Source organism: Rhinolophus sinicus, linkage group LG11, assembly GCF_036562045.2.
Source record: "Rhinolophus sinicus isolate RSC01 linkage group LG11, ASM3656204v1, whole genome shotgun sequence".
In the NCBI taxonomy this organism is placed as follows: Eukaryota; Metazoa; Chordata; class Mammalia; order Chiroptera; family Rhinolophidae; genus Rhinolophus; species Rhinolophus sinicus.
In genome coordinates this window covers 59,380,649-59,402,345 of record NC_133760.1, presented here as the reverse complement: position 1 = coordinate 59,402,345, position 21,697 = coordinate 59,380,649, and the positions used below count along the sequence as shown (strand labels likewise).

Below are 21,697 nucleotides of genomic sequence, written 5' to 3'. Positions count from 1 at the left end.
AACGGAGCGCTTTCTATGCCGCCCCTAGAAAGTTGGTCAGGAAGTTTGTTTCCTTCTGCACTGAGTCAGGATTGTATCCTGACCTCCTAAGGGCACTTATTGGTCCCAAAGCCCACTTGTGACCAGGCTGCTTCAGGTGATAGGTAGTAATCCCATGCCCCTCTGGTTGCCAACACAGGTACGCCTCACTTCAAGGGAGCTTTGTAGCTAAATCCTAATAATAAACGTCAGGACGACTGTTGATGGTACACCCAGCAACCGTCCTACCCCCACCCCAGCTTCTCCTGGTCACAGACCTTGCCCCAAGCGCAGGCTGTGCACGGGACGCAGGCTATCCAATCCTGGTGCCTCCTAACGCTGCCCCTGTGCCATGCCACCGAAAGGCCTCCTGTAATTAAAAAGCAGGTATGGTGAGCCTGCTGGTTGCCTCCCCCAATACTCATTTTCGTCTTATTTCATCTTAAGACTGGGTCCCTTAAACAACAGAAATTTCTTTAACCAGTCCCCTATTGGTTGTTTCCAAACTTTTGCTATTATAAATAATGCTGCAACAAATATGTTTGTGTGTGTGTGTGTATATATATACAAAATCATATATATATATATATATATATATATATATATATATATATATATATATGATTTTGTCTATGCATTTACCTGTTGGATAAATTACTGTTATAAAAATGGGATTTCTGAGTCAATGGGCATGTGCACTTGTAATTTTGATGGATTTTGCTTTCCGTAGAGATTGAACCACTTTGCCCTCCCGACAATATCTGAGATAATCTGTTTTGCTATAGCTTCACCAACACACCAACAAAGTGTTATCAAACTTTGCCTAACTGATAGGCAAAAAAAAAAAACTTCGTTGTACTTTAAATTGTCATCTGTATATTGAGTTACATTGAGCATCATTTTACATGCTTTTTTAGGGCTATGACCCTAAGTTTAGGGGCCAAGCCTTGGGCACAGGGGCCCTTACCTTCTCCAGAGTCCACTGAGCCTCATCCCAAGGTGTCAAGATACGGTGCTTCTTCCCAAATGGCAGTTTTCCCGTGGTGATGTGTCAAAACCAGAATAGCATATTTTCTTGCTTTCTAGTTTTAATATTTTTTCTAGTGTTAAAATAACACATGGCCCAAACAAAAAAGAATATATGAAAGAAAATTTAAGTGACCATAGTTGCCTGACCCAGAAATAAATAACATTTTTGTGTATTTTCTACCAGTCGATATTTCTAAGCATTCTTTGCTTTTTCTTTTGAAAATGGTATTTATTTTTAATTTCACTGAGAATACAGGTATACATTTTCATAAAAAAGAGGACAATTCTGCTTTAAAAAGGAAGGAAATTCTGACACATGCCACAACATGGATGAACCTTGAGGATATCATGCTAAATGAAATAAGCCAATCACGGAAAGACAGATACTATACAATTCCACTGACAGGAGGTTCCTAAAGTGGTCAAGTCATAGAGATAGAAAGTAGAATGGTGGTTGCCAGGGGCTAAGGGAGGAAGATATGGGGAGTTGTTTAATGGGTATTAGAGTTTCAGATCTACAAGATGAAAAGGGTTCTGGAGATTGGTTGTACAACAGTGTGAATGTACTTACCACTACTGTACTTTACACTTAAAAATGGTTACGGTAATAAATTTATGTTGTGTGTATTTTACAATTCAAAAAAATCTTTTTAAGCAATAGATTTGCATTCCCCCTCGTTCCCCAAAAAGAGTACAGATATAGTAAAGTTCCTTACTTGGTTATTGTCATCAGTTGGCTATGTATGTATGCTTCCAGAACATGTTCTATGTGTGGACAGACTTATGTGAACATATAAAAAATAAATTGTTTTATTTTGTGTGGGTGTGATTGTGATTTTAACCTTAATATTGTTGTCCTGGAACCTGTGTTTTTCACTGAACAGTCTATCAAGGAGGTATTACCTAGTCAGTACATAGGACATGGAGCATGTGTCAGCCACACAGTATAAAAACCAGACATTTCGGTTTCATTGCTGTACTCCCATTCTCCTTTTATTGGACATTTACAGCATTATCTTTTTTTTTTTTACCTTATAAATAATGTTCCAGGAACATCTTTACGCCTGCTTCCCTGAGCACACATGCAAGTGTTTCTCTGAGGATAAAGACGAAGACGTTTTACTGCTGGGTTGCAGGGTGTGTACACGTAAAATTTCATTTGATTCTGCCAAGTGGCCTTTCCAAAAAGACTGTGCCAATTTATACTTCACTAGCAGTGCTTGAGATTACCTACCCCTTACCAGCACTTAATAATATATATATTTTCTTAGGTATAATCATTTTTCCAATTTATTTTAAGTACATACAGGTATACTTACACAGATATGTGTATTTATGTACATAAGTTTTTAATGAAAAACAGCAGTTGCCTGCCCTAAGCTTTCTCACCAACAAGATCTACTTCTCCTAGGCAGCCACTGGCAACTCTTTGAGCTATTTTCTCTGGTATTTATCTCCATATGTATGTATACTCTGCTTCTAGTGCTATTTCTTACCTTACTATTTTTAGACATTATTCACTGACTTCAGTGGGTGAGTATAACTCTTCCACATGTACACCCATCATCCCAACATAGTTTTATTACACTTTTTGGATAAACAAATAATCAGTCTTTACATTGTAATGACCATGCAAGGATTCACTGTTGAGCCAAGTAAGCATTACTTAGCTTTATTCTTGTGCAGCCCTCTAGTGTTCCTAAAGTTAATGATGGCCTCATTTTTTTTTTTATTCACTTTATTTCTATTACTCACCGTTAGTGTCTAAAAGCCTTAACATCTCTGCCAAAGGCCTTTCCGTGATATTTTCCATATGCTCAAGCTCATCGGTTCCATGTTTTCTTCCCAGAGCCTCTCAGGAGTCCCCCTTCCTCCTGCACTGTGAGCTGGCTGGGCTCTCCCCTAATGCTCTGATGTAGTCCTGTGACTTCTCTTCATAGCCTCCAGGGTTGATAAACTATTCCATGTTTGGGATATCCCATGTTTCTCTCTCTTTTTACAAAAACTTTACTCCCTCCTTTTCACGAAGCATATTCTCTAACAGTGTCCCAATAAAAGTCACTGGGTAGTGTACTTGGAAAATGTGTGCTTTGGTGAAAAACTATGCAATGTTTAGAGCACATTCTTTCCAGTTATCTGATTTTGATTCCATGGGGGCTCTGTGTTTTTCATTGCCTTTCAGCTATTATATTTTACAACTCTGTAAATTGTAGATAATTTTGCAATGCAAAATAATTATCTATTGATATGCAAATAATAATCCATGTTCCTCTCCCCACCCCATACAAAAAGATAGTTTCATGTCTATAAATTCATTTCAAAATTCCTTTATTCCATAAAAATGTGTGCTTCTTTGACTTCTTTTGTAATATTTTACTGGTTCCCTCATTCACGAGTTAAGAAAGATATTTAATACATGTTCATATTATATCTGTGTGAGTCATGATTTTACCTTTAAAAAATTGTGCCTTAAAGCATAATTCTGTTAAAAGAAGTATATTTTTCAAATCACGAAGTCTGAAAACATCTTTGTTCTACCTTCACACTTGATAGATAGACTGGCTGGGTATAAAATTATAGGTTAAAAACCCAATGCCGGTCTGGCCCGGTGGCTCAGGCGGTTAGAGCTCCATGCTCCTAACTCCGAAGGCTGCTGGTTTGATTGCCACATGGGCCAGTGGGCTCTCAACCCCAAGGTTGCCAGTTTGATTCCTCGAGTCCCGCAAGAGATGGTGGGCAGCGCCCCCTGCAACTAAGATTGAACACGGCACCTTGAGCTGAGCTGCTGCTGAGCTCCCGGATGGCTCAGTTGGTTGGAGCACGTCCTCTCAACCACAAGGTTGCAGGTTCGACTCCTGCAAGGGATGGTGGGCTGTGCCCCCTGCAACTAGCAACGGCAACTGGACCTGGAGCTGAACTGTGCCCTCCACAACTAAGACTGAAAGGACAACAACTTGAAGCTGAACGGCACCCCCCACAACTAAGATTGAAAGGACAACTTGACTTGGAAAAAAAAGTCCTGGAAGTACACACTGTTCCCCAATAAAGTCCTGTCCCCTTCCCCAATAAAAAAAATCTTTTAAAAAAAATCCAATGCCATTTTGACTCTTGTTTCTTTACATATGACTAGTTTCCAACACTCCCCTACCCTTTCTGGTTTTTTGTTCTTTGGGTTTTTTTGTTTGTTTGTTTGTTTGTTTTTATCCATGGGATTCAGAAATGTCATGATAATATATCTTGATAAGTGTCTTTTGCATTCATCTGTCATGCACTTCAGTGGACTTTCACATCTAGAGACACCTACCCTTCAGGTTTTGAAATATTTTTATATTATTTCTTTGGTGATTTTCTCCTCCTACTTGCCTCTTCTTTCTTCCTGGAATTTTTATATTTGGATATGAACTGCCTAGATTGATCTTCTTTTTATTTCTTTTGACCCACCCCCATTCTTATCACTGTATTAATTTGTTTCCCTGTTGAGGAGTTTTCCGTATTTAATTGACCACTTATCTTCTCAATTATTATTAGTTTACTAAATAGAATTTTGATGTAAAACAACTGAATATAAAACAATAATTTGTTAGCATATTGTTTCATTTCAAAGGATTCCAACTTTAAACAAGATTTATATATATATATATCACCTAGATAAAATTGGTGCCTTGTTTAACTAGCCCCCTACTTCCTGACATTTTATACATAGTCTGGCACCTCTAGTTGCCAAATATATCTTTGTTGAATAAATCTTCAATTTATAGATTACTAAGAAATCTTAATCTAGTGCTTCCTCCAGGGTTAAATAGTAAATGATCCTCTTTAACTCTTTAGTCTGGAAAAATAAAAAATATTTATTGAGTATTTACTATTTGTCCTGTTCAAAGCTCTTTAGGTGTGGTAATTAATTTAACCCTTACAAAAATCCAGTGAGATAGGTACTATTATTATCTGCATTTTGAAGGTACAGAAACTTATCTGAAAGCTTAAGTGGCTGAGCTGAGATTTAGCTCCAAAGACTACACTTCTAACTGCCAGACTAGGTGCCTTTTTAGTTGGCTCAGTTCACATACCAATTCGGATCTATTTCTAGTAGCTGTCAGGCATGTAATATTGAGAAGAATTCTGGGGCAGCATTTAGGTTCCACGGAACCCAGGTTCCATGGGGAAAAAAATCTGCCTTGATTGATTAATGATGTCTGCCACAGGTTCAGAAATGGGGAATGGGGTGACTTTTTTTTTTTTTTTTTTTACTCTGTTTAATCATTCCTTGGAGAAAAAGATTATCTTTGGGGTTATATATAGCTCTAGTGGTTTTGAAATTAGGGCATGTTGACATCCAAAGTGTTTAAAGGCTGCTTTGTTTCTTTGCTGTAGCAAGAGAATTCTTTAACTGCCCGCTCATAATTTATCTGAGAGCAGCACTGGTAATTAGGCATCTGAGTACTCCTCTGATTCCCTCACTTCTTCCTTTTCCTGTGGCAGAAATGGAAAGCCAGGAAAATAATCACATTGCATCATGATACCAGTGGGCCATATAAAAAGCCCCGTGATGTTATTTTTCCCATCATTGGTTTCCTCGGCAGCCAGCATGTCAACCATTCCAAATACCCCTCCCATTAGATCGTTAGAAATGACCGTATGATTGGTCTCTTTACTGACCTTTCTACATCCCAAACAGCTTTACAACTTGGCTTCAGCTGCAAGGCAGCCCAACTTTTAAGGGAATTATATCCTTTCCCCAGAATATCTGTTAAACAGAACGTAACAGTTTTAAGAGAGGCATAAAGTGATTTTCTCCCATCTTACTTTTCAGAGTGCACTTTTATTCTACATTCAACAGCAGCGTCTAGTTGTTTAGGATAGTTCTATTTTATAATATTCACTGTCCCATCCTTTAAAAAAATTTTTTTCAGCTAAAATAATATACATTTATCGAGAATTCCTAGGATGGCTGTTATTTCCTCTAACTAAAAGGCAGGGACCCAAATAGAAACAAAAAATCACTGAGAAATCACAAGGTCCTGATCCCTCTGGCTGAGAAAAGGGAAGAGGGAAGTTGCTCTGCACATGGGTTTTTATGAAGCCAGCAGGGTTTTGAAGGAGGCCTGTCGAGAGGAAGTCCCATGACACGAGGGGTGGGTGGGTGCTCTTCCGTCCCACCACTAGCTGCTCTGTCTACATCAGTTTCTCGAGGGAGCTCCTTGGGGCCCTTGGTGAGGCCTTGCTCCTGGGAGCTCCACAGGGTCATCAACAGAGAGTCAGGTGTGGCCCAGGGTAGGAATAAGCATCTTGGAGATGGTGGAGCTGCTCAGACCGTGTCCGTTTGAGGCAGCAGGGCTCTTGCTTAGCTCTTTCCAATACATCCCCCATCAGATAGAAAGAAGCCCCCTGGCTGTCTTGCGCACAGGCGCTGCTGGTCAGCCACCCTCTACCCCAGAGCTTTCTGAGGGACGCCTGCACGCCCTGCCCCCACAGACAGCCTCTCCATTGAAGCTTCCCAGTGCAGGACCTTCCGTGAGGAGGCAGCGCCTGCTGCACCCAGGAAAGAGGGCCTCTCATCTTCTTGTTGACATTGCACCTGCTGGGATGGTGTCTGGTCAACCTGAAACGCTTGCTTGTATAGTAACGCAGGAAGCTTCCACAGTCCCTCTGAGATGAGCTGTAGCCCAGTATCTAGGATGTTCAAGTTCAACTCCAGAGCGTCCCCTCTTGCAAATACCCCCGAGACCTGCTGCAATCTTGACACTCGTAGGAAACCCACAGCCCATGTGCCCCACCCAAATGCATGTTCAAAGCCCAGACACTTGCTAGATGTTCCTTTTTGGCCAATATGAGTATGGTTTAAAAACAATAATGAAGCTAAAGCCAGTGTACTCAGAACCCAGGCTAAGAAATGTAACGTTAGTAAAACTTTGGGGCTTGTATTAGTTTCCCGTGACTGCTGTAACAAATGATCACAAACTGGGTGGCTTAAAACAACAGGAATTCTCTCAATTCTGGGGCTAGAAGGTTTGTGTAGGCTCTTGAGGAAAGTCTGCCTTTTCTTAGCTTCTGGAGTATCCTTGGTGTTCCTGGCTGGCAGCTGTATCATTCCAGTCTTTGCCTCTATTGTCCCATGGTGTTCTCCCTCTGTGTCTGTATTCAAATCTCCTTCTTCTTTCTCTCAGAAGGACACCAATCATTGGATTTAGGGACCATCTTAATCCAGTTGGTATGACCCATCTTAACTTGATTACATCTGCAAAGACCCCCATTTCCAAGTAAAGTCACATTCATAGGTACTGCAGGTTAGGACTTGAACATACCTTTTTTTGGGGGGGGGAACACAATTCAATGCACTGTAGAGCCCAATGTGTGTCCCTTCTCCATCACATCCTCCTCTCCTCCTGAAAGAAGCAACAAGTTGGACGATTTTTGCATTAATTATATTCTTACTGTTAAAATAGTTTTACCACCTAAACATATATACCTAACCAAATTTTGTTGAGTTTTGAAAAGCTGGGTAGTAAGCACACACCTAGCTGAATAAAGGAAGGACAGTATTGTCACTTCGAAGTGAAGGCTCTCAGGATGAGCTATTCCAAAATAGGGTCTGGGTCGGATAGTGTTCAGATCCCCTCTGAGGAATGGTGGGTGCATCTTGGAAAACCCAGGGCTCACCAGGATTCGGGCAGCTGTGTGGACCAGACACTAGGCAGCCAGCAGGAAGCTGGTTGGCTCAGGGCTACATTTCGTGCTTGTGAGCTCACACAATATGACAGGGAGCCTCTAAGATGGCCCCTGCGATCTCTCCCTCGTCTTCACCCCACTTCCAGAAGTCCCTCGTGCTGCCTGAGGATTCCATGGTTCTTGGCTTTTCCCACTGGCCACTTGTGACTCCGCCTCTCAGGTCTGCCGCGTCACCCTCCTCGCGGGTTTATACATTATCTTTGAAATCCCTTTGTTGTCGTCTTAGTAGGGTTTCCTTAGGGAAAAGATGCATGCATTTAATCCACCATCTTCACCAGGAACCTTTTCTCTTTGTCTTACTTTTCTACCGAGCTGTTTTCGGATTCCTTTATTCACTCACTCACCAAATATTCCCAGATCTCCCGAAGTCTGCAAGGTGGAGCTGTTAGGAGGAACGAGCCAAACAGCCTTTACAGAGCTGACCGTAGTGGAGGACACCCACAAGGAAACAGGCCATTACAATGCAGCAGTGTTGCTTAAAAAGCTGGTTCCCGGACCACCTGTGCAAGAATCTCCCTGATGTTTGTCCAAAATGCTGATCCTTAAAGGTTGAGTAGGAGTAAGCCAGGGGAAGGGGTCAGTGGGGCAGGGGCTTTGTGGGAGAGTCGCAGCGAGGATAAAGTCTTAAGGGGAGGTAGGACCCATGGCTGGGGGAGCCCGCCAGGAACAGTGTAAGCAGGGATTCACTGGCTAAGGACTGAGAGGGAAGATGGCAGCACCTGTGTGCTGAGCACAGGTAGGAGACCCCAAGGGGGTGACAGGTGACCCAGCCCCAGGAGCAGGAGGAGGACGGCCTATGCATTGGCGGCTATCATAAAGGTTTCCAAAACTCCAGGCTTTCAAAAGTAACGCAGAAACCAATCCTGTATAATTCTACTTCCATGAGGTATCTAGGATCGTCAAATTCACAGAAACAGAAACTAGAACGATGGTTGCCAGAGGCTGGGGGGAAGGGAAAAGCATTTCTTTCACAGCTAGAGAGTTTCAGTTTTGCGAGATGCAAAAGTTCTAGAGTTTGGCTGGGCAACAATGTGAATGTACCTAACACTACGGAACACTTAGAAATGGTTAAGATGGCAAACTTTGTGATGATTTTTTTTTTCTTTTTTACCACAGTAAAAATTAATTTTTAAAAAATAACACGGAAACCAGAGACTGTTTCCAACCTTCAAACGTTCCTGATTCTTTACCCTCTTGTGCTCAGGCTGACTCACTAGACCAGCGCTCCCCAAAAGGGGAGAGAGCTACAATGTCTACTCATCAGCACTAAAGCACCAGGGACTTTGCCTCCCTCCACTGATCCAGCAGCACCCCGAATTACGGCATGCTGGCAGGCAGCACCGCAAGGAAATCTCGAGCCAGGTCTCTTAGCCTCCTCCAACCACACTGTCCCCTTCCCACCCAGTGCCTATTATAAAGAAATTCTGCCACTCTCTAGCTAATCAACTAAAGCTCCAATGTGCGCACACTCGGAAGCTCGCCAATTGCTAAGACTTTGTCTCCAAAGGTAGTGATGCTCATTTCGGGCCTAGTGATCCAGCCCCTGGAAGTTCAAATGGACTCTTGCTACATTTTATCACCATGTGGACTTTACACATGGGCTCTCTGAGTCAGCCCAGGTCAGGAGCATGATGGGTTATCAGGATAGTGGGGCCAACCGGGAAGGGAAAATAACCTGAGTAGTCCAGTGAATGTGGGGCCGCAAGGTGGGGTCCAGCTGCCTGGCTTGTTTCTGGGGAGCCACACAGAAAGGCCTAGAGCTTGGTCCAAGGAGTCACAGACTCTCATACAATAAAATAATTAGAGCCAACACGTGACTCCTTCCGTGTGTCAGGCTCCCTTCTAAGCCCTTTGTATGCACCAACTCGGTGGCCTCACAGGGCACCTGTGAGGTCAGTGTCTTCTGGCCTCCTCTACTGGGAGAATGAAGCCCATCTCAGCAACCAGGTTGCTGACATTCCAGAAAATGCAGACATCGCTCCGAAGGGACGAAGGGACGTGCAGGTGTCATGGGGGGGCCCAGAGGCACCCCGCGGAGGGACTTCAATCACATCCATGCAAAACTCAGTCTCCTTAAAGAGGCCGCAGGCTGACAAATGGCGTGGAAATAGGAAGGAACGGGCTACGGTTTGCACTATCTGTTGCTATGTTTAACACGATCGAGGGCGCCACCCTCGCTTCCGTTAAAAGACGAGGTCTGCGTGCTCACTTCCCCATCACAGTTGTCGTTCAGGAAGATGGGCCTCTTGAAATTTCTTGGGCAAGAAATACATCATTAGTGTTTGAATGAGGCCAGCCATTGCTTGTTCCATATTTCAAGACCAGAAAAATGTGTTAATTCTTACAAGAAAAGGCATTGAACTTGTATCAAATTCAGGTGGCTACTTTGATCCCGCAAGCGACCACAGTTAAAAATGAGGATACCAGAACATTTTGGGATGGGATCTAAGCCTCTGAAAAAGGAACAGGTCAGCAGGCTGATGAAGACCTAAGAGTTATCCAGCTACGGAAATAAGAAGATGATGGATCATTCTTAAGACCTACTTGTAATATTTCAAGGATGCAATAAAAGTTCTCATTGAAGAAAAAACAAGCACAGGAGGTTAAATTACTTGTCCAAGGACACATCATGAGTGTGTGGCACAGCCAGCTCTAAAGCCACATGAATGGGCTGCCAAATTGGCACCTTTACCCACCAAGTATCCACTCTCCCAGCTCTCGGTCTTCAGGTGACATATCAGACAGACACGCCTGACATATCAGGAGAGGAAACCAGAAGTCCAGAGCCTCGCTGAGGTCGGTCATGGTTTCAGATAATCCGATGGCATGAAATAGGCCTCAGCTGGCCAGTGAGATGGGTCATGGACTGAGAATCCAGACCCATAGAAGGGGCCTAGCTGGAGCTAGGCAGGGGACAGGACAGGCTGCAGTGCCAGCACAGAGCCCCTGGGCCCTACTTCTGAGGTGGGCTGATCTGAGAAGTAGCAGTGCTGTGACACGGCACCTAGGACTGACAAAGGGTGGGAAAATAGGAAGGCTATGACACGGTACCCAGGGCCTGCTCCGGGGCACAGGATGCGGAGTCCTGTGGCAGCAAACACAGCAACATGAGTGAGGTGCTTAGCACCAGGCTTCTGGATTGAGGAGGGTGACTTAACAACAAGTGGGTCTCATGGGTTGGTGGCGATCAAGGAGCAACGGGAAACCTGCAGACGACAGCACCAATGGGCTCAGGATAGGGAAGGAAAGGCAAGTAACACGGGGCAAGCGTGGGCAGCCGTCAACAAGGGCTGCTGCAAAGGCCCCCAGCCCATTCCAAAGCTTTTGTGCATCAGTGAACCATTCGGTCCTCAGGGTGAGACACTGCTTGAGTTGTGTAAGGGCTGGTCCCTCCCAGCTCACCTCCTCTGCTCCACACCATCCGCAGTGCTCCTGCCTCAAGGCCTTTGGACTTGCCACCCTTGGCCTAGAACACTCTTCCCCACATATCCCCATGGTCATTTCCTCACTCCCCGCAGGCCTGTGCTCTAAGGTCATGTTATCAGACAGACCTTCCCTACAAAGAGCACCTTCTCTCCTGCTTGCCCACCACCCAATATCCCCATACAGTGTGGACCGTGTGTTTCCAAAGGTGCTGTAGCAATTCTCCCATCCCACGTGCTCCTTCTGCAGCCCCTAGACTCTGGGAGGCCCTGGGATGACTTTACCCAACAGGATGTGGTAGCAGTGACGCTGCTCCAGCCCCAGGCACAGCCGTTAACTGCCCTGGTAGCCTCTGCTTCCTGCTCCTTGGGACACTTGCTCTTGGAGAGCTCCTTCCACGCTGAGAAGCCCAGGCCATGGAAAGAGGCCACAAGTGGGTGAGATGACAGCCCACCTGAGCTCCCAGCTGGCAGCCAACATCAACGGCAGTCAAGTGAGTGAGCCACCCCAAATGTCCCACCCAGCCTATCCTTCAGGTGACACGAGGCCCGGCCAACACCTGATTGTACCACATGTGAGACCCATAGCAAGAAACACCTTGACGAGCCCAGTCCACCAAAGAACTAAGGGAGACAATATGGAACTGTTATTTCAGGCCACTAAGTCTCTGGTGGTTTACTTCACAGCAATAGTTACCTGCAACATTACCCCACGTAATTAATTTTCACTGTCCCTCTCACCACCTGGCATTATATCATAAGCTCTCTGTTCGCTGTCTCTTTTTCTGTCTTGGTTTTGTTTGCTGCTGTACTCTGACCACTGAGAGCAGTACCCGGCATGTAGTAGGTTCTCAGTTAATATTCTCTGAATGAATGAATGAATCCAAAGACATTTTCCCAAAAAATCATAAAGGCAAAGTCAAGCTGATTTCATTATTTCTCCATAGGCCTAACACTGAGTCATTTCTAAGCATAGGCTAGGTGTCAGATTTGGTTGTATCTGTTCAGTCAACAATTATCTGTTGAACTTCTACCATGTGCTAGGAACTACAGACAAATCAGTGAACAAAAGCTAAAATCCCTGCCTTCATTCTAGTGGGGGGAGATGGGTAATAAAGAAAATAAATAGGGAAATTACGTGATGTGTATATTAGAAGAGGATAAGTTGCCCAAAAGAACAATAAAGAAGAGGCAGAGAGTAAGGGGGCTGGTTGACATGTCACACAAGGTGGCCAGGGGTACCAGGTTGCTTGGGCTGCCATAAGAAAGTCCCACCAATGGAGCAGCTTCGACAACAGAAATGTACCATCTCAGAGTTCTGGAGGCTAGAATCCACGTAAGAGAGATTCTCTGCAAGTATTTTGCATTTTAGAAAATGTAATATGGATTTAATTTAACAAAATAAAAACACAAAATGAGATAAAGTAACAGAATGAGATGAAATGGGAGGTTGCAGAGCTAAGGAAATAAATTGAAAACCAAAATACTATGATACCAGCCCTAATAAATAGATTAGGAAAGAAACTAATAAAATAACCATGATTCACATCAAAGAGGAGAGACTTAAGACAATAGTGGCAGTAGAGGAAAACGACAAAGTGATGGAAGCATCTAGAAAGAAGGGGATAGTCAAAGATGTTCTACGAATTAAGGATAATTGATGTCCCTGGTGCACAGATCTCAACAAAAGGAACTTAAAATTATTCAGAGATATAATATAAAAAGACTCCTCTGGCTTGAATGCAAAACTCAATCTGAAGGTTGAAAAGATAGGGCATATACCAGGAAAAGTTGTTTTAGCATAACCAACATTGACACATCCTGATCAAGATTCTGAGCTTCAAAGATTTTAAGGGGTGAAAATAGAATTATTCAGACACAATGGTAGACGGTAAAAATAAAAAATCACTTTTAAAGGAGGGGAAAAAATTAAGCTGGTCTCAGACTCCCCTTGTATGTCTGTAAGTCTGCTCTGTAAGTCAATAGATAGATGATAGATAGATAGATAGATAGATAGATAGATAGATAGATAGATAGATAGATAGATAGATAGACAGACAATAGATTTTTTTTGCAGACATTTGAGCTTAGCAATCATGGGAGCTGGTTAAGAAACTATGTGTGTACATTGTCTTCACATGATGAAGTCCAATGTTGGAGCTTGAAGTTCACAGGCAGTGAGGTGGGAAATAGATGTAACAGAGAACAAGGAGAGGCTGTAACCCACAAGCACAAGCTGGAACCAACTGGAATGAATGGAAACCTGTGTCAGTTTTCACTGCCCCTGACCTTGAGGGTCTGTTTTGCAGAGGCAGCCATTGCCCTGTGCCATGGGGCTAGCTGCACTCTGGCCCAGGAACTGGCGGATCAGGGGAAGGTGGGAGAGTTGCAGGCCCAGCTGCTGCCCAGTGCTGACGTGAGCCCAAAGTGACACCAGGTAAGGTATGAAACAGCTACTGCTTCACTTCTACCTTCCAGTACTCTCTTGGGGCCCACCCTAACTGGTAACACACAGGGGAGGGGATTCTGGGAAATGTAGTTCAGCCTAGCGAAGTTGACACATAAAGTCACCACAGTCCCATCCCCCCACCCCAAGTTGGCACCTCTTTAAGCCACACTTAACTTCCAGATAAAGACAATAACAAAGCAATGCTTCTACCTAACATGATACAACTGTCCCACATACCACCAAAAACACACTAACCCTTCCCCCAGAAGAGATACAAGCCCCCTTTTTGTCTGTGGGTGATGTTTCTTTTTCTAGCTGATTCATTCTCCCTCTGTGATCCTGTAACTAAAATACTGAGGTACAGCATTAATTACAATCAACATGTCTTAAGTTAGATGTTAAAGGGAAAGGAGAAGGAAAGAAAACACAAATATTTGATATGGATATGGATATGGATATGGATATAGAGAGACATAAACATATTCATACCAAAACCATAACCGTTGCAATCCTCTTTCCTGCCATTGGTCATGTGGGCATAGCGGATCTTTCTAATTACTTTCCACTACGCATTCCATATGCCCTGTGCCCTCAGCAAACACCTCAACAGGTGGTGGTTCCTTGCCTGCTGGGGTGACCCAAACTTCATTCTTGAAAAGGTCTGGGCCATTAGCAGTCTTGCCTGAACTGGGTTGCTGTAGTTTTCCACCACTTTAATCAAGGACCTGGGAATACTAAGACATCCCACAGGGGACTGCCTGTGTTCCAGGCATATCCTTCTTACCCACATGGTGTGGTTGCAACCCCGTTTCCCTTGACAGCCAGGATCCATCACCCCAGGCAGTACAGTAACTCCCTTCTTTGCCTGTTGATTCCTTGGCCTGAGGAGCCCAAAGTGGCCAGGTGATTGTATCGATTTTCAGTTCAACGGAATCACTGCTGTGTCCCTGGTAGAAACATTCCTTCCCTGGGAACTAAGACCTCTAACCCAGCAGATCCTACAGTTGCAGGGACAGAAAGCAAAGCTCCTCTGAGCAGCTCCTTACCCACCCTTCCTGCCTGGACTGGTGAATCCTGGCTGGAGAAAACAGCACCACGTGTTAGAGGCTGGCTCAGAGCGTCCTGGAGAACACTGCCCCCAACCCAAAGACACTGCCACCTAGCTGGCACCACAACCAAGGCTTTGCAAGGCCTTTCCACAATTCTATCAACCCAGCTCCTTCTGGATAATGGGGCACGTGCTAAGAGCAATGAATTCCGTGAGCATGGGCCCATCGTCTCACTTCATCTGCAGTGAGATGAGTCCTGGTCAGAAGTGACGCTGTGTGGGTGCCCTGATGGTGGGTAAGCCACTCCACAGACGGGAGCTGTGGCAAAGCACTGTGGGCAGGAAAGGCAAATCAATCGCCAGAGTATCTGTTCTGATCAGAACCACACGCTGCTCCTGCCCTGGTGGAAGTGGCCCACTGTGACCACCCTGTCACCCGTTAGCTGGCTGATCGCTCTGGGGAATGGTGTCATATCGTTGTTGGTCTCCGCTGCTGGCAGACTGGGCTCAGCAGTGGCTATAGCCAGATGGGCCTTGGTGAGCTGTATACATGTGGATGTGAGCAAAACTAACTCCATTTCCGTGTCCTGGATTTCTTTCATGCTACGACCTTTGACCAAAGCCACTGTCCTTAGCAAGCATATCAAAGCCTTCTAGTTGATGATTATCCGAGTTCCATAAATGTAGCCATAAATATTTTTGTGAGGCCAGAACGGCACGACAACAGAGAGGAATATCAAACTGGTGATAGTATTGATTATACACAATCATCTGTCACAGACCACTAGGAGGTATGGCCCCAGCTGTTACTGCATTCTTTGTCCCTTTCGCTTGTCAATCATTAGTACCTGAGTTATACTATTAAAAAGTACAATAACAGGCGTTGATAGGGGAGAATCATTTGCGTAGAACTGCTAGGTCATCCGTCTGTTCTGAGCCTACACCCCTATAAGTAAATTACCCTATAATAAATTCTATTATATTCTACGGAGTTGCCGGCATCATCTTTCAGTCTGAAGACACCTTCTTGTTACAGTGGCCATTACCCCTTTGCCCCACCTTCGGACACAGAGCAAGTCCATATTGCTGGGCCCACGCATAAGCTTTAACCCTGACGTGGGGCAATGGCTCGAGTGGTTGGGGAACGAGGCTGACTGACATGCACGGAATGGATCATTCTAACCACCTGATCAGTAAAATCCTCTTCTGCTGAGATCACCCTTTCCTTCCCGCTCGGAGAAATCTATCCATGTACCTGCTCCCCAGACTTCCTTATCATCAATTTTCTAGTCATGGTCCTTCCAAGTCCCTGACCAGGCAGCCAAACCATTAGTCAGAGCCCGTGAACCACCAGGTGAACGGCTAAAGTTCTGCCCACGTCGGGCACTGTCCTCCATCACCGTCCTTCATGTTCTCCCCATGGCGGGGTTCTAATGTTACAGCTGCCCACTGGAGGTGGGGAGTGTTGTAAGTTAGGGGAGTGTTATAAGTTGCCTGCATATACAACATATGCAAGGCAAAAGAGGCTTCTACAATAAACGGCACTTTCCAAGAACAACATCCAGAGGCAGAAAACACACTGTTTGTAAACCTATTTAGAGTAACACCTTTGCCAAAGCCGAAGCCCTTCCCTGAGCACATACCACTTGGAGAGAAAATTGCAAACCAAACCGGGTCTCTCTGCAAGAAACCAGATAGGAGAGCAGTGGGTGCAAAGGAACCCTGAGCGGGGCTGCTCTGAAGACGAGCTCAGCAAATATTAGCTCCTGCTCTTCCTGGCTGGTCAGTTGGTTTTTCCTTGGCACTTGTCTATAAAGCTGGAAGTTTTTGTTGTTTTATTGTGTAAAAAACACAGAACTTAAATTTACCACCTTAACCATGTCTACGTGTCCAGTTCACTAGTGCTCACTATATGCCCATTGTTGTGTAACAGAGCTCTAGAACTTTCTCATCTTGCAAAACAGAAGCTTTCTACCACTGAACAACGATTCCCTTTTCCCTCTCCCCTGGCAACCATTGTTCTACTTTCAAAGAGTTTGGCTGTTTTAGTTATCTCGTGTAAGTGGAATCATACAGTACTTGTCGTTTTGTGACTGGCTATTTCATTTATCATAATGTCCCCACGTTTTGTCCATATTGTAGCATATGACAATATGACAGATTTCCTTCCTTTTTAAGGTTGTATAATATTCCATTATATACCGTGTTTCCCTGAAAATAAGACCTAGCCGGACAATCAGCTCTAATGCGTCTTTTGGAGCAAAAATTAATGTAAGACCAGGTCTTATTTTACTATAAGACCTGGTATAATATAATATAATACAATACAATACCGGGTCTTATATTAATTTTTGCTCCAAAAGACGCATTAGAGCTGATTGTCCAGCTAGGTCTTATTTTCGGGGAAACACGGGACATAGATCACATTTTCTTTATCTATTCATCTGTCAATGGACATTTAGGTTGCTTCCACTCTTGGCTATTATAAATAATGCTGCAGTAAACACGGTACTAAACCTATTTTCGGCTCTTTTGGATAGATACGCAAAAGTGGGATTTCCAGATCCTATGGTAGCTCTATTCCTGATTTTTTGAGGAACCTCTATGCTGTTTTCCACAGCAGCTGCAGCATTTTACATTCCCACTCACAGTGCATCAGGCTTCCAATTTCTCCACATCCTTGTCAAGGCTTGTTTTGTTTTGCTTTGTTTTGTTTTGTTGATAGTCGCTATTCTAGTGGGTGCAAGGTGATACCTCACTATGGTTTTGATTTGCATTTCCTTGCTGATTACAATGTTGAGCATCTTTTCATGTGCTTATGGGCCATTTGTATACCTTCTTTGGAGAAATGTCTATTCAAGTCCTTTGTCTATTTGTTAATCAGGTTACTTGGGGGTTTTATGGTGACTTCCTTACAGATTCTGGATATTAACCCCTTATCAGATACATGGTTTACAAATATTTTCTCCCATTCTGCAGGTTGCCTTTTCATCCTGTTGATTGTTTCCTTTGGGCTTGAAGTTTTTATAATTAAATATATCATCTTAAGGGAAGACAAACAAACTGGCACAGACCAAATGAGACGAAGAAGACACACAACTAAATACAATATGCTGTCCTAATTGGGTCTTAGACCAGGAAAAGGACATTCGTGGAAAACTTTGTGAAATCAGTAAAACCTGTAGTTGAGTTCATAGTAGTCTCTCAGTGTTAGTTTCTTAGTTCTGACAAATGTACCCTGGTTATGTAAGACGCTAATGTTAGGGGAAGCTGGGTGAGGGCTACACGGCACCTTTCTGTATTACCTTTGCAAGTTTTTCTGTGAATTTAAAATTATCCCCCTCCAGAATATATGTATATAATAAGTCATAATCTAAAATAAAATAAAAGAGGATAAACACCTACCCTTATGCTTGATGAGAGGAGATTAAATGAGCTGGGGTCTGTAAAGCATTCACCCAGGGCACAGAGTTAAAAGGTTACTAGATACAGGTTAGTATAATAGTTGTGACATCACCTCTAATTTCTTTTCCACCTCTGAGATTCTGTGAGCACTGTTCCTTGGTGGCAGAGTACTTACAAGTTCAGTTTTTGGGAAAACAAAGCTGCAATGAGGTTCCACTTGCTAGTGTGGAATATGACAGAGAGCGCTTCTGTTTCCCTTTACGTCATTGCCTTCTTTCTGGACCACAAGGAAGCTTACCAAACTCTCACACAGTGTATCTGAAAACGCTTTGAAAAAACTTCAGAAGATACTACCCATCCTTTTCATCTTCTCCAGGAATTATTCCTCCTCCATGGCCCCCTTTCCTTTGATTTCTTCTCCTTTTTTTTCTTTCTTTTTTTTCCCCCCCAAACTCCTTGAGCTGGATACCAACGTCTTTCTTTCCCTCCAAACTGTTGTCTACACCTGTGGTCCCAGTCTTTTGCACGCCACAGACCCGTTAACTTTTTAAAAGAGGAAGCAGTGGGGAAATTTACAGTTGTCGATTCGTTATTTAACCTGCAAGGGAGGCTTTGTTTTTAAATCCCAGATATACAGTTACTATCACCAAGATTTCATCAAAATGCCCTCAAAGGAAAGGGCATTTTAACACTGAAAACGTAAGAGGGGGCAGAATCTCAAAATAAAGTGTCCTTCCCAAAGTCATAATGGCCAATTTACTCTGATATGTCCAAAACATTTTTTAAAGAACAGAATGCTCTTAAAAAATAAAAACAAAAGTCAAGCACAGAGAAAGCCCATCGTGAAATGTATCTTAAGATACTACATTGCATTTGCATTTTCAGACTGTGCACATCGCATCCTAGCAAGCGAGTACACATAATGTGTACATATACAGTATAAAGAGTAATAATAAAAGCACAGCTGTGTACCCATCACCTAGCATAAAACACAGACTATTCCAGGTACCTCGGAAGGCCCCTGGTGCTCTGCACCAGATAGATGCTCTCCTGGTCCCGGGAAAACACCACCTCCTATAGTATGTATTTCCTGTCATTTCCTGTCTTTTCGTTCTATTTTACTACCTAAGTTTCTCTCCCTGAACAAGGCATTTACTAGGTTTTTTTCTGGTCATTGGCTGGTCACCTCACTGCACTGGCAGAGCTCTAGGCCCTGATCACCACCCAGGAGTCAAAAAATCACCTGTGGAAAGTGCTGTGAGCGGGTGAATGCCACAAACCTACATGGCGGTATGGGCTGGTCTTGAAAACCCCTGCTCTGTGGGTTGATAACCTACCAGGTGAAAATTCCTGGACACGGAGTCCTTCCCACACGTAAGGATAGGCCCAGGACACTTTCCTCAGACTCCTGGGACCTCTCTAATAAGATATCCTGTAGATACCCATCTCTAGGTCTCTCTAGAAATGCAGAACTGCAGGCCACACCCAAGACCAAATGACTCAGAACTTTGCATTTTAATGAGATGCCCAGGGGACTTGTACGCACATTCAAGTTTGAGACTGCTCTGGTCTAGACCCTTCATTCTGTGTGTGTGTTGTTCAAATAAATGTTTTTGTTTAAATATAACACACACACAGAAAAGTGCTCAGTCCTAAAGGTATCATTTGCTGCATCCTTATGCACAGGTTTACCCAGCAGCCAGGTGCAGAAAGAAAACATTGGCGGCACCCTAGAAGCCCCTTTTCCCACACACCCTCCATCTCACCAGAGGGAACCGAAACTCCAGCTTCTAATAACATAGGTTAGTTCGGTCCATATTTGTTCTTCATATAAGTGGAATCACACTGTATGTTTTCTTCTGTGTCTGACCTCTTCTGCTCAACATTATGTTTGCAAGCATCTAAATCCCTCACTGGAAACCCCAGCTTTCCACTGTGTACTTACTTACACGTTGTGTACTGGTCTCTCCCCAGCTTCCTGCATCTCCCAGCTCCAGAAAACTGTACTAATGTTAAATAAAGCCCATTTAGTCAAATGAGTAATGACTGAGCATCTAGACTGTGCCAGGCATTGTGTTAGGGGCCTAGCCCCAAAATATGTTGCCAAATTGAGACCTCAGCTCCCATGAGCCCTCATCCTGCCTCAGTATGGGAGTCTGTGGGAGATTCACAGGGGTATGTGAATTCAGACTTTGAAAGGAATTTATTACCTGCCTTAAAAAACACCCCAAACTGCAGCTTAGCACACAGCCACCAAGTAGCTGCAGGCTTCTCACTTATGTCTTTTGAACACATCATAAAATCCAGGTCCAGTGAGTGTCTGGTTCAACTATTTCCACTTTTCTTCAAAATGTCAGTGCGTTAAATATTGGGATTCTCCCAGCTACTAGTTGTCAGTAACTCAAAACACTCTTGCCGCTTATGCTTCTCAGAGCCTTCAGGAATAAATGACGTGCAGATACTCACCACGGGTGTCCCCGTGGACATTTGTGGTCCTTAAATCCTCGTGTTGAATTAGTTCACTGTAAGCATTGCTACGAGACCAGTGTTCGGGCACCTCCTTTCTGGGCCTCAATTTTCTCATCTGCCAAAACAAGGGAGAGTATTTTCATCAGAAGTTTTTAACCTGGAATCCCTGGATTCACGAGACCATCCATTAATCCCTGGAAATTACATGGAACATTGTAAGTGAGTGTGAGTGTGTGTGTGTGTGTGTGTGTGTGTGTGTGTGTGTGTGTTTTCTGGAGGGAAAGGGAGTCCAGAATACAATGACCCCCACACACACACACAAAACTTAAACACATTTGTGTAAGCTAACCCCCAAAAACACTTTTTTTTTTCCGCACTTCCGATTCTGCAATCATGTAGCGCCTTGTAACAACAGGAGGTCTTGGTTTTTCTCAGTGTCTGGCTCCAGCTGAATCTAAAAAGAAAAGTTGGCCTTGCCTTTTTCCTTCTGTAGATTTTTCTGCCCTAACAGAAAGGACTGTGAAAATTGCAGTGCCTCACAATAGCGTCGCTCTCTGATCTCTACAGGTGAGATAACATCAAGGGTTGGTCATTTCATTTAAAATAGCATGGCCCTGAACTGAGTCCCTTCGTTTTAATGTGACCTCAATCTGGGTCACGTTGTATTTACCTGGCTTGTTTTTAAAATGCTGTATCTATCGTAACCCTCAGAACTCGCGGGCAGGTCTGGTGCTCATAACCAAATAGATGTAAACATACCAATATAGTCTGGACAGTTCAACAGTCTGATTTTCTCTCCCAGAGAAAGGGGTCTGCAGCAGCCCCACATGGAGAAACACACCCAGGTTTGCCTAACCAGCCCGTCACCAGAGCCAGCCTGTCACCTGACAGGGTGCCAGCCCGTCACCTGAGCAGAAGAGGGAAACTGAACCCTTCCTACCTCTCTAAGGTCAGAGCTCGTTATTTCACACACAATAATATTGGGTTACACACTCCCGCTGTGTGGCTGGTTCCCCTGGTAGCATCCTAGCAACAATTGGAGCCAAAAGTTTTCATTACAAACCACCTCGGTCAGTAAAGGAACACCTTGTACTCCTTACGGGGAACAAGACTGCAGGACTGGTAAACAGT

At 43.9% G+C, this 21,697-nt stretch overlaps 1 long non-coding RNA gene across 3 annotated transcripts in view; it reads right to left on the bottom strand.

Moving 5' to 3' along the window:
- Positions 1-5,304: 5,304 nt before the first annotated feature.
- LOC141567579 (uncharacterized) overlaps positions 5,305-21,697 on the bottom strand; it is a 33,753-nt gene continuing 17,360 nt past the window's right edge. For all 3 annotated transcript variants that reach the window (XR_012490345.1, XR_012490343.1, XR_012490344.1), the window contains 3 exons: positions 20,564-20,681; positions 20,043-20,098; positions 5,305-8,008 (listed from right to left, as the gene is read on the bottom strand). This is a non-coding gene — a long non-coding RNA (uncharacterized LOC141567579). The remainder of the gene's footprint in view (positions 8,009-20,042; positions 20,099-20,563; positions 20,682-21,697) is intronic.